This window comes from Propithecus coquereli, unplaced genomic scaffold, assembly GCF_000956105.1.
Source record: "Propithecus coquereli isolate 6110/MARCELLA unplaced genomic scaffold, Pcoq_1.0 Scaffold370, whole genome shotgun sequence".
Taxonomy (NCBI): Eukaryota; Metazoa; Chordata; class Mammalia; order Primates; family Indriidae; genus Propithecus; species Propithecus coquereli.
Genome location: NW_012149397.1, coordinates 1,499,598 through 1,512,963, shown reverse-complemented (window position 1 = coordinate 1,512,963; position 13,366 = coordinate 1,499,598). Strand labels below are relative to the sequence as shown.

The 13,366-nt window shown below is 43.2% G+C and overlaps 1 protein-coding gene and 2 pseudogenes across 1 annotated transcript in view; 2 read left to right on the top strand and 1 right to left on the bottom strand.

Annotated features, from left to right (window-relative positions):
* Window positions 1–13,366, top strand: part of LOC105816401 (zinc finger protein 658B-like) — a 550,416-nt gene that overhangs the window by 128,435 nt on the left and 408,615 nt on the right. The gene's annotated exons all lie outside the window — the stretch shown is intronic.
* LOC105816417 lies at window positions 2,048–2,881 on the top strand (annotated as a pseudogene).
* The window catches only part of LOC105816398, a 97,241-nt pseudogene continuing 93,081 nt past the window's right edge, over window positions 9,207–13,366 (bottom strand).

The following is a 13,366-nucleotide window of genomic DNA, read 5'->3' as shown; positions in this document are numbered from 1 at the left end:
ATTTTAGTAGGAGGTTGCAATCCCCAATGGGCATAGTTATTTGAAAATGATGGTCTAGAGGTGCAGTCCCCAAACCCTGAACATGGCCCGGGACTGGTCTGCGGCCTGTTGGAAACTGACCGCGCATCACCGCCTGAGCTCTACCTTCCCCGCCCTGTCCTCCATCGGTGGAAAAATTGTCTCCCGTGGAACCTAGGAAGGGGTGCGGGCGCAGAGCAGGAGGTGAGCAGCGGGCAAGCTCCCGAAACTTCACCTGCATTTGCAGGTGCTATAGCTGCTCCCCAGCACTTGCATCACCACCTGAGCTCCGCCCCCACCTCCGTGGAAAAATTGTCTTCCTAGAAACCGGCCCCTGGTGCCAAAAAGGTTGGTGACCGCTGGTCTAGAGAATAATGGTGCATGCAGGCTTGCGGAGCAGTCAGTCCTGCTGCCCCATGAGCGCTGGCACAAATGATACAGAGGAAGGAGGTGCTTTTCTTTTTATTTTCCTTTTTTATTCTTTTTAACTTTAGGGTCCTTAAACGAACTTCCTATTGACAATGTCATATAATGTAATGAAACATTAACAGCTTGCGATTCAGGAGACTCACGGTCTGGCTGAGCTCTGTTCCCAAGAGCTCCCAGATGACAATGCGCAATCTCTGATTCCACTTTCTAAGGTGATCCCTCTGGTAGTTTACACCTCTGAAATACATTAATTCACATCTTTTCATTAGCCTCACTTTGTAACTTTGAGGCATAAATGGTGGCTGCATATTTATGGTGTCCTGGTGCCTCCTGTTTTATTCCTGTTGGCTTTCAAAACTGTATGGCACTCATTGAGTTAGGAATCCTTTCATAGTAAGAAGGACCTGTGAGCCATTCTCCTGGTGAACACCTTTCCCCTGCAGCCCCGGGGCTAGAGTTCTGCTGTAAATCAGACTGTCAATAATGGAGACACTCACCTTCTGCAAACGAGCCCAGGTCTGTTCTTGAGAGCTCTTCTATCCCCACTATGGTCCCTAGACACGACCTTATAAAACTTCGCCAGTCAACTTTGACTATGGAGAGTAACCGTGGTGAAATGTACCATTCTTGCCCTTGAACAGAGGCAGTGCCCTGGCTGAAAAGTTAAGGGGGAGGGGAAGTCCCTTGTATCAGGGCTGCAAGGTCAGAGCATTTGTCTGAAATGATCCTATTCTATGTGACGGGTAGTTTGGGGGTAATGGAGTGCAGTGTTTCAGTTACACTGTGGCCAGACGGATTTCTCAGCACTGCAGAACATTGTTTCTGTAACAAAAAAAAGTGTGGCTGCTAATCAAGTCATAAATAAGATAGGAAGTAATTATTTTATAATTTAGGGTTGACCATTTCATACAATGTTTTAAATTTTCTGTAGTATAATGATTTTTAAAAATAAGTCATGTGCCCTACCTTAGATCAATTTCTCCCATCAGAATAATGGTTCAAATTATGAAAGCTAGTGAAATCTAGAATGAACTCACAGTGTTCCCAAATTGAATATACACATTGCCCTGCCATGGTTGAGATGTGGTGTAGTCCTCTACTCACCTAAATCTTATCTATCCATTAAGATCTCACTTTCCTCTTTCTCTGATTTCCCCTTCTTTAAACATGTATGTAACCGACTTGCTTAGGCACCTCCTTGCCCTGTTGGTTTCTTTTCACTTTAATATCCCAAAAAAGGTTTTAAGTCTCGCAAGGGCGAGGGGCTGTATCTTACGCTGCCTCTGTACTGGCAGCATGATTGGCTCAGTGTTATGTGTTCACATAAGAAGCTATGTTTCTCAGGCTGGCTCACTGACAATATCACACAGTAATAAAGGGGTCAATTGTCTAAGAGGACAGAACAATCCTTGATGTGTAATGCACCAGCAACAAAGCTTCAGAACATGTGAGGCAAGAACTGACAGAAATGCAAGGAGAAATAGATCAATCCACTCTAGTGGGACTTACAGTGGGGGACTTCAAAAACGTTCTATTAATAGTTGACAAATCTAGCAGGCAGACACTAACTTCTTTTTAGTCTTGATTTTTTTATGCAGTTACTGAAATGAACAGTAGAACTGTGGCCGCCAAGCCATTGTATGAAGCTTTAGCTCAGCACAAAGAAGAGCACCAGGCTCACCTCACTAGCCAGTATGTACAGAGAATGGTGAAGGTGGGATCTATGCCCACCCCTGTAATCAACACCCACCAGCCAGCACCTCCTTCAGGTTACTTCATGGAAGTTTTGCCACAAACTAAGAACTGGGCTGCATACTATCCTCCTAGCCAAATTGCTCAACTAAGACCAAGTGTGTGCTGGACTGCTCAGGGTGCTAGACCTCATCCCTTCCAAAATATGTCCCGTGCTATCCACACAGCCACGCCTACGCCACCATTTAGCGCTATGAGATCAGCTCCTTCACAGGTTCCGCGAGTCATGTTGACATAGTGTGTTGCTAACATATCCACATGGAAAATAGGTCCATGTCCTATGGCTGCTGTTGCTGTAGCTTCTCCTGCTGTCCATACTGTTCTATGGTACAAATGTGCTGCTGAAGTTTGCAAGCCTCAACAACATCTTAACATACAGCCACAAGTTTCCATGCAATAGCCTGCTGTTCATGTACAAGGCCAGGAACGTCTGCCCTTCCTCAAGAGCACAAGCAAATGTTGAGTGAACAGCTATTTCTTCTCAGCCACACACCCTACTCTTGCTGGTAAAATCCCTGGCATGTTGTTGGAGATTGATAATTCAGAGCTTCTCTGTAGGCTTGTGTCTCCTGAGTCTTTCCATCCTAAAGCTGATGAAGCGTTCACTGTGCTTCAAGCCCACTAAGCTGAAGAGGCCACCCAGAAAGCAGCCAGCAGTGCCACTGGTGTTGCAACTGTTTAAAACTGATCAGGAGGCCAGGTGCGGTGGCTCACGCCTGTAATCCTAGCTCTCTGGGAGGTCGAGGTGGGCGGATTGTTTGAGCTCAGGAGTTTGAGACCAGCCTGAGCAAGAGCGAGACGCCGTCGCTACTAAAAATAGAAAGAAATTAATTGGACAACTAAAAATACATAGAAAAAATTGGCCGGGCATGGTGGTGCATGCCTGTAGTCCCAGCTACTCGGGAGGCTGAGGCAGGAGGATCGCTTGAGCCCAGGAGTTTGAGGTTGCTGTGAGCGAGGACGATGCCATGGCACTCTAGCCTGGGCAACACAGTGAGACTCTGTTTCAAAAAAAAAAAAAAACTGATCAGGAACCACAAAAAGAAGCTCATGCTTCACTGAAGACAAATATCTAAATATCAAAAAACTTAAATATTATGGAAAAAATTGCAAAATATAAAATAAATTTTAAAATGAAAGGAAAAAATCGATTGAACAGAAAAGACAGTAATGCAGGAAATGAGGGATCACAAAATAAAAAAAACCTTAAGGGGAAAGGTGACATCACCAAGATGGCACAGTACAAGACACCAACCTTTACCTTCCCCACAATAAACCAAATACAAAAAGCTAACCAAAATAGCTCAGAGAGGGCTTAAGGGCCAATTAAAGAACCTGCAGCAGCACAGTGGAGCAACAAACCCCCAGTGAATATCCACATAGAAAGGATCACTAGAAGGCAGGCATACCTGAGATGCCTTGCCAAGACCACCTCGCAAGTGTCCGCTCTCCAGACATGGGCTCTGTGGTTGCACTGGGCCAGCCTGTGTCTCGGACACCAGAGCCATTGCCATAGCCAGCTAGTCCACACTCTGGGCCCAGAGCCAAGCTGTCACTGTGTGCCTGTGCTCCAGGCACCAGCTCAGCCATCACAGATAGCTAGGTCCTACCCTGATCCCTGAGCCCCTGCAACTGTAATAACTGTAACTACACTTTAGACCAAATGGACCTAACAAACATCTACAGAACACTCCATTCAACAGCAGCACACATTCTCTTCAAGCACCCATGAAATGTTATCCAGCATAAATTATATGTTAGGCCACAAAACAAGTCTTACCAAATTTAAGAAGACTGACATCATATTTTATTTCAACACCAGTAACTTAACAACTGCAGTTTCAAAGTAGGCAGAAAAGAAAATAGAGACAGAGACCTTAGCAGACACTACATTTTAGATGTAGCAGAGACAAAGACAACAACACCCTAGTCTACAAGCAAGGCAAGGTGGAGAAACTTGAAGTAAATATTCCACAAAGTCTGAACCTTCAATCCAGGGAAAATCCTAGGTAACTCCAGTGTCACTCACTGTCTCTGACTTCGCTGAAAACCTCAGGGCACCTGAGCAGCAGTGTCCCACCTAGCTGAGATGCAAGAAGCCAGCTGGGAACACAGAGGAGAGGTGGAGGCCATCAGAATCAGCCATGCAGCATGAACCATCAAAGTCCCCAGTGGCCTGCTCCACAGAGGACACAGGTATCTTTGGCCACCGAGGTAACCAACAGCCATTCCCACCAGTGACTCCCAGGGAGGGAGACATGGCTACACACCCCTCCTCCACCCAAGAAGTGGCCCTTGTTGAGCTGATTTAGGAAGGAAGCTGCCAAATTTCCCAACACGTGCCTTGCCAAGACATAGAATGCCGAATCTCAGATAGTGCATTTTTGTAAAAACTCTCAATGTGAAAAGCTTTATTTCTTCAATTATTAATCAACAACAATTGCCATTTGCCCATTCTATGCAGAATACCCTTCCAGGAACTGTGGGGAGATGGAAAATAAATAATAAATATTGTTCCTTTGAGATAGTAAGTGCCTCAAAGGAGGGACGGTGTGATATTTTATCTCCAGTACTTTGTACAGTGTCTGTCACATAGCAGGCACTTAAGAAGTTGATGATTGAATAAATTAATGCTTCCAACATGCATGAAGGAAGGTTCTCCTTAAATTCCACACCTTCCTCCGTGAACTTCCATGTGCATGTCAGTGACATACATCTGTGCACCCATTCCTTTCCTGAGCAATATTCTTACCCCACTCCCCAGCCCCAGCCCCTTGCCTATGAGGGGATAGCCAGGGCCCCCTGGGCCAATGACTCAGCTGCTGGAATTCTGAGATTTATGACCTGATGTTCTTCCTGCATCACCTTCTTTCTTCCCCCCAGTGCCTGTGCCCAGTGCTTGCACTATTTGTTCTGCCTTATCCTGTATCAAGCTCTGTTCATTCAACTCTAAGTAGCTTCCTTCCCTCCCTCCGTCTCTCCCTGTCCTGCTGTATCATCTCTTTTTGTCCCCTTCGCTCAGTAAAATGACTCTTATTTCACTCTCTGCCTCATTCACTTCACTTGGGAATCGAATTTAGCCCACAGCTTAGTATTCCTCGTTTTGGAAAAATTCAGTCACATTCTGGAATGACAACAAATGCCATCCACCTCCATAAAACTATGAACTATTTTATACATACAAAACAATACTTTATACAATACAAAATATATAAAGAAAAATAAACAGCTTGTATAATACCTATCATCTGCTTAATAAATAAAATGTTACAATTAGCTTTGAGGCAGCTACATGGTCCTTCTTCCCTTTTATGGACATACAAGACAAAAGGGAGATCATAGTTGGGGTAATCCAAGGCTGGAGCCTGGTGAAGACTGCTTATTAAGGTTTCTAGAGAGGATAAAGTTTCTGGGTTCCAATTTAGGGGTTCAGGTTCCTTATCTTTTAACATGCGATACAAGGGTTTAGCATGGAAAGAAAAATTAAATATCCAATTCTTACAATAGCCTGCTAATCTCAGGAAACCATGGAGTTGGTGTTTAGTGTTAGGGTGTAGATAGAGAAAGGATCCCTTTTACTCTGTGAGGGTCTAGTCATAGTCCCACTGCGGTAATCAGATGTCCAAGATGTTTAACCTGAGTTTATATTAGTTGCAATTTGTCTTTGGATATCATAACTCCCTTGAGGGCTAGCTTAGTGAGAAGATGTAAGCTGTCCTATTTAAAGTCCCCAATTGAACGGGAGCATAGGAGCAAATCACCTACATATTAGAGTAGGAAAGAACTACACAAATGGACATCAGATAGATCACCTTTTAGAATGTAGGAGAAGTTCAACAAGCTTTTGGTATATCCCTGGAGCATAAAGGTCCAGGTGTAGTGTTGGCCTTCCCAAGTGAATGCAAACAAATATTGACTTTCAGAATCTACAGGTACACTGAAAATAATCTGCAAAGTTCTGCCGTTGAAAAATGAGAACTCTTCGGTGGAATCAAATTAAGGATGTGATGATTATTAGGAACCACAAAATGCGTAAGTATAACAATGTTGTTAATCACTCTTAAGTCCTGAATAAATCTCCATCCTTGTCAGTTAGGCTTCTCAACAGTCAAAATGAGGGTATTGCATGGGCTAGTACAAGGGACATTCAGGCCTTTTTCTAAGTGGGCTTGAATTATGGGGCGAATGCCCTGTAATGCCTTCATTCTCAGTGGGCATTGTTTTATATTGGGCAGGGGCTTGGAATGGTCAACCTGGACATAGTCGGGGGGGTGGCGAGTGAATCCTCCCAATGTCAGTGGTGGAGTTAGACCAAAGGGAGTCAGGGACAGAGGTAAGTAGTAGTTCTGTTCCCTTTTAGAGTTACTGTAAGGAAAATACCTTAATGGGACAGCTTCTTTCAGTAGGAGAGGACTTTTTTCCTTCCCCAATTGATCATGAAATCTTTTGAAAAAGAGATTGTGAAATAAAGACTTGGTGTCATTAATTAAAGTTAAATCAGAGTTTTCTTTGAATACAGCAACAAGTCTAAAATGGTAATCATAAACGGACTTACTGTCTCCTTGAGTAGTCTGCTTCACCTTACTCCAGTCTACTGGCTTTTTGAAGACTGCTGGAAAAGCATCACACAAAGCTTTGTCAGGATGACAGGCTGGGTCTTTAGCTTCAAAAGTGGCACAGTGGGGATCAGAAGGCATTCTGCCACCCAACTTGCTAGTCCTCGTGGGCTGCCTTCTTTCTCCTACTAACACGCAAGTTGGCTGGTATAGATCAGAAAGGCCAGGGTGATAAGCTTCAAGTACAGATGAAACTTAGCAAATTAAACAGAGTTCTCATTTGGTTTTGGGGATTCATTAGGTAAAGTTCACAAATCAGGAGGACTTCAAGGTTTATAATCTATTAGCTAATGTTCTCTAGTGGAATTTATACATGTGACAAAAGGAGAGGTTGGAAAAGGTGATGCCAGTTTAGTCATAGAAGGTGAAGAGGGCTCAACTGGAAAAGAGAAATCAAAGAATGGCATTTCGGATAATGAAGGCTAGTGAGGAATAGGCTCAGTATTGGAGGCTCCAGATCTTTAGGAGGGTTAGAAGAAGATGAATGTTCCTTGTTAGCAAGAGTCGGTTTGGCCACAGTGTCTTGTAAAGAAACAATTTGGATTCACAAACATTTTGTGCACCATGTATTTTTTTGTGGTGCCTCTGTGTACCAAGTAAAATAACATCTTCATTTTAATTGTTTAGTAGCAGGTTTCCTTTTCCTCTCTAACTGAGTTTACAGATAAACTAAATTTGGTATTCCAAAAGAGCCCCATTGAGGCCATTGTAATTTCAGATTATCTCAAGTTAAACATTGCCATTTTTCCTAAATATTTGCAAGAATCAGGCCTATATTTCTTTTCTTTTCTTTTTTTTTTTTTTTGAGACAGAGTCTGACTCTTTTTGCCTGGGCTAGAGTGCCGTGGCGTCAGCCTAGCTCACAGCAACCTCAAACTCCTGGGCTCAAGCGATCCTCCTGCCTCAGCCTCCCGAGTAGCTGGGACTACAGGCATGCGCCACCATGCACGGCTAACTTTTTTCTATATATAGTTTTAGCTGTCCAATTAATTTCTTTCTATTTTTGGTAGAGACAGGGTCTCGCTCTTGCTCAGGCTGGTCTCGAACTCCTGAGCTCAAACAATCCACCCGCCTCAGCCTCCCAGAGTGCTAGGATTACAGGCGTGAGCCATCGCACCTGGCCCAGGCCTATATTTCTTAAACATAAATTCAGCTGGAGGAGCATTCTTCAAAGAGAGCTTAACTTGTTCCTTCTCCACAGTACACTGACCAAATGAAAATGCAAAAGATAGATCTTCCGAAAGACCACCACAAAGCTCAGAACTTCAACTGAGGCAGGAGGTTTGGAACTCAAGGTTCTTATTGGACAAACCATGAGGCTACCAGGTAGGCGACAGGGCACAAAGAGCCCAACCAGGTACATTGCTCATGTCTGCCGGCTGCGTGGGCCTGAAGACGGCAGAAATTCTGGATTCCACTTCTGACACCATGAAATGTCAACCAAGAGTCACAACAGCTGAAAATCTGAGCAAAAAAGTTTATTGGTGGTTTTAGGATTGCAATTCAAGGAGCACAGATTCCTGAAGCATCTGAAATCATGTGCTGCCTAGCTACTTTTGGGATGGGTTTTAAAAGGAAAAATGAGGAAGTTAATACTTATTAGTTCATCTATAACTTGCTATTTTGATTGATGGGACCGGTTATCATAACAATACATTGGTTAGAGTAAGGGTTTCTAGGCAAAAGCCCTTGGTTCAAGTGGCTGGAGAAGTTCAGTCATCAGTATAAAGTCCTTTAATAAGTGGCAGCAATTCTGTGTGCAGCATCAAGAAGCACAGAGGCAGTTGCAAGTGGCATTGCTCTAGTCAGCCTCCGCCAGACTCTCCTCCACATCTCTCAGGCCTGAGCACGTTGCTTTCAGGTTTGCAGGAATTACAATTCCTAGGATGTGCCGGGCACAGCATGGCACCCAGTCTCGGAGAGAGAAGCACAGCGGCACTGCCCGCTTGAGCATGCTGGGAGCTGCAGTCCCCTAATCTCTCCCTGTCATTTGCCCTTAGATCTGCAGGACTACGACTCCCAGGATGTGCGGGGCAGCACCTGGCGCTAGGGGGAGGGGCAGCGCGGTGCTCCGCGCTGTGGTCCAAAGCTTGACTGACTGGGCGCTGACTTTGTCCTATCTCTGCTGTCCCCACCCCACGTGGGGTGAGTCCGAGGAGGGATGTGAGGGGCGGGGCCGAGACTGAGGAGCTCGCTGGGTGTGGCGCTGCGACAAGCAGCTGCAGTTTGGATGTGCACGACTCTCGTTAGCCCCCAATCCCGGCGATTCCCACACCCCTCCCCTCCACCGCCCCTGCGCAGCTCGGTTTCCTCTCCCACCTGAGCCTGTGGACCTTTCCAGAGCTTCACGCGTCCCCGGGGGCCAGGGAGCTACTTGCTTTTCTGAACCACTTATGGGAACTGGTTTGGTATCAGAGGAACTTTCCATTTTGCCCGCTGCTCTCTGCTTTCTCCACCCACAGTGCACCAGTTTGGCCGCTTTTGGGAGAAATCTGCCATAGGCCCTGCCTTCGCGTAACTTCGGAGCTTTCCGGGGTGTGACACGGCTGTTGTTTCCTGGAAGTTGTCGTCCTCCTAGGGCACATTTTTTGCAGATGTGTAAGTTGAGGCATCAGGGAAGTTAATTACTGGGTTAGCTAGGATCTGCCAAGAGCAGAGAAGAACAACCACAATTCCCAGGCATGTGTCTCTTGCGCCATTTTAACCAACTCATTTAAGTGGAGAGGCCTCCAAAAAAACTCAACCTTGAGACGATAAATGGTTTAAGCATTTTACACTTGAAATCAATCTGCCTCATCTCAACTCAGGCCTGACTAGACAGTGTCTCAGAGACACCAGGAGGGACCCGTCCTTCAGGAGCAGATGGTGTTTGAGTTTTGGGGGAACAATTTTCCAGGTGTGGAGCACTTGGGTGACACTTGAAACCGATCAGGTTTTAATATCTGTGCTTTGGGTGGGAAGCTTGTCACAGACAACAGTCAGGAATGTACATCTTAACTCCGGGGTCTGATCTGTTCAACTTCTCTGTGTAGGAAATGGAAACATCCAGGAGCACTTCTGCTTCCGTGTGGCCTCTTAATAATCGATGCCCCTAAATTCCTTATGCCCTCAGGGACGGTTCCTTTGATTCCAGAATGGTACCAGGATAAACAAATTTAGGGATATTTCATTGTACTATATTTCCTGAAAAAGTAATTAGTGAAAGGAACAGGACATAAAATATATTGCTCATTTGCAAAAGATAAAATGCAAGCAAGGCCTTTCTGTACTTGTGTCTTTGAATGCGGAAATAAAAAACTCGAATTGTCATATTTCTCTTTTCCTGAGATTGCCAAGTTAACTTAAAAGTTTTAGGGATTTTATTGAAACCTGCAGAAGAAAACTTAGCAGCTTTCATGGTATTATATCATCCCTAAAAACCTGATGTTAATCTACATGAAAATAAAACGTTGTGTATATTACATAGTCCAATGGGTTTAATTTCTGATTCCTCAATGTGAGATACTATCAGAAGAATTGAAAAACCTGGTCACGGGAACTGGACCCTATTACAGTTTAGTACTTTGCGAAGAATTTACCCTTTCATGAATGAATTACACAAGAGTTCATCAAAACCTTCATAACAAAAGGAAGAAAAACTGTGTAGTGTCGATGACTGTGGCAGGATGAGGACTTATGGGAAGACCACATCATCATACTAGGGCTTTTTTCTTGTTTTTAACGGGGCATGTGGTTATAGTCTTTGTAGTCAAGTGCATGAATCTCTCCTCCCATCCCCCCGTATTCTCATCACACTCTTTCCTGCACCCCGTTTCGGCAGAGGTTTCTGATTACATTTGCCCAGGGTGTTGGATGGGGATGTGTAACATGAGGGTATCCATCATCTTAAAACTCGGATTAATGAGGAAGACAGCCTTGCAATCTGTGTTCAGATGCACTGCTGCTGGGTGTGTGGCTGCAAAGACCCCATGCTCTCAGCAGTCCCCACAACAGCTGTCTCACAAGGTTGGTCTCCTGATGTGACCACAGCTGCAGTTCACAGAGCTGGGTGCCCAGTGTGGTTCAATGTCGTCTTCTTAGATTTTGTGGCCCTGACCTTCCTCTGCTCACCCTAGTCATATCTGCTGAGTTGACTGGTTTGTTCCAATTTTTTTCTATGAGCCATTTGTTCGAAAACATATTTCAGAGTGTCTTTAGGGTTCCCACCCTCACTGTGTAAATCACTGTACAATGCTCACGTACTTGTCTTGTAGCTCTCACATGTGTTCTCTCTGTTGGAGCTGTGAAGAATTCTAGTTACTTGTAGCTCCTCCTGTTCTGACCCTGCTGGGGTTGCTTACGAAGCTGAGCATCTTATCTTTGGTCTCATCGACATTATTCCTTTCACCTACTTTGAAGTCTAATGCTACTTTGTTAATAATGTGGATACCTGCTGTAGCAGGCACTTTTAAATATCTCAGTGAATTAAACCCTCAAAACAACCTTATGAAGTAGGCATATGAGTCCCATTTTACAGAGGAGGAAACAGAGGCTTGGAGAGTTTGAGTAGTTTTCTGAACTTCACACAAGTTCCTGGCATACTTTGAATCTGAATTTGGACCTCTACTGCTAAAGTGCATATGCTTACCTAGTATTCTACTTCGTGCCTCTCTGCCAGCGTCCCCAAGGGTACACATTCCATTCCAAGTCCGTGTTCTGCTTGATGACAGGGAGCTTGCACAGATAGGCCCTTGGCGGGGGAGGGAACTAGCTGGAGCTGGGCCTTCCGTGTCCTCTGGCTTACCCTTGGCGAGGTTTAGGTTTATTGAGTGAGCTGGAACAGTAGTATATCCTGACCAGGAAGATTTGTTATCATATAAAAATAATCCACTAACTTTTTATAAGTCTGAGTCTTTTGTCTTAATTTTTGCTCTGGGGTTTCTCTTACAGGTTCTTGCTATGCACTAATGTACAATACAAACACCAATGAAGATAATACTGTTACCCTGCTACCAAATGGTAACAACACTCATTTTCTCTTCTTTCATTGATTGTAAAATAAATACCTACCATAAAAAGAGGCAAAATCATCCAAAAGTGAAAGTCTCCCCCTTTGTCCTTTTCCCTCCAAACTTACTCCCTTCTCAGAAAGAACTAGTGTTGACAGACTGGTGCTTATTCCTCTGGACGTTTTCTATGAGTTTATTATAAATACACAAAGTTTTTTTAAAACATAAATTAGTACATTGTTTTTTAATTTGCTATTTCCCAAGCTGAATATCATTGACCTCTTTCCAAATTAGTGCACATAATTCTAGCTTACCATTTTTAATGTTCTAAAGGTGTTCCAAAGAATAAGTATACTATGATTTGTTTAACTGTTCCTTCTTTGATAGAAATTAGATTATTTCTAGTTCTATTATTATAAATAATGCTGCAGTAAAATCCTTGTGTGTAATTTATTACACTGATATCTAACTGCTCAAATTACCTTTCTTTCTTTTAGTCAGAGAATATAAGTCATATTTTTAACATTTTTATGGGAATTACTATTTGATTTATAGGATAATTAATTTTATCACTGGATGAAGACATTTAAGAAACTGGACTTCAGAATCATTCATCTCAGTCTTCTGGCAAAAGTCATGAGAGTTGGTAAGTATTATGCTTCCTCCAGTAGTTTCTACCAAGTCAGTATTCCTGTAACAATTTTGAGCCAGGTGCTATGGCACATGCCTATTGTCCAAGCTATTTGAGAGGCTCAGGCAGGAGAATCACTTGAGCCCAGGGATTTGAATCCAGCCAGGGCAATATAGTGAGACCCCATCTCTTAAAGAAAATTTAAATGTTTACATTGCTTCTATGAAAAAGTATGACTTTTTCTTATCTTTAAAACTGACTCAAGAGGTTATTGGTTGGGTTTCACAGAGGATAAGATATTGCTATTTTATCTATTTCTCTTCAGCTCTAGGCTACATCTGATAAAGACCATGGTATTGGACATTCATTAGACATATATTTTTTGGTCCCAAAATTTGAAGTAATGAACTCAAGATCGTTGTCTATAACTTTGATTCTTAGTAAAGAATTTCCTTTGATTTCCCTAAGTCTTTATGATTCCTAGTAGAAATTCACCCATGAGTAAAGGGATGTGGTTCCACTGTCAGTGTCTGGCTTGGTCATCAATAGTTAAAGCTTCCCTATCCATAGGTGGATAAGAGTTGACCTCCTGAGGACCTCTGCCCTTGGTCTTTTACCTAGGAAAATAATGAATCTAAAACATCTGTTGTTATTAGCACTCAATGTTAGAAATGCCCATTAAAGGGAGAGTTTGATAAACAAAAGGGAGTATAAGCAGAACCAAATAATTTTTACTATTCATAAAATTTTTAAAGTTTCTGGTTTTTTCAATATAATACTTTTTTACACAGTGCCAGCTGTGTATATGTGAATGAAATATTTATTTCTCTTTCCATTTTAAAGTTGTTTCTGTTGATTTGATGGATTTATCCTTTAACCTCGATTCTAAGAAGTGTGCAAAAGATCTGGTTTCTTTTTTTTTTTTTTTTTTT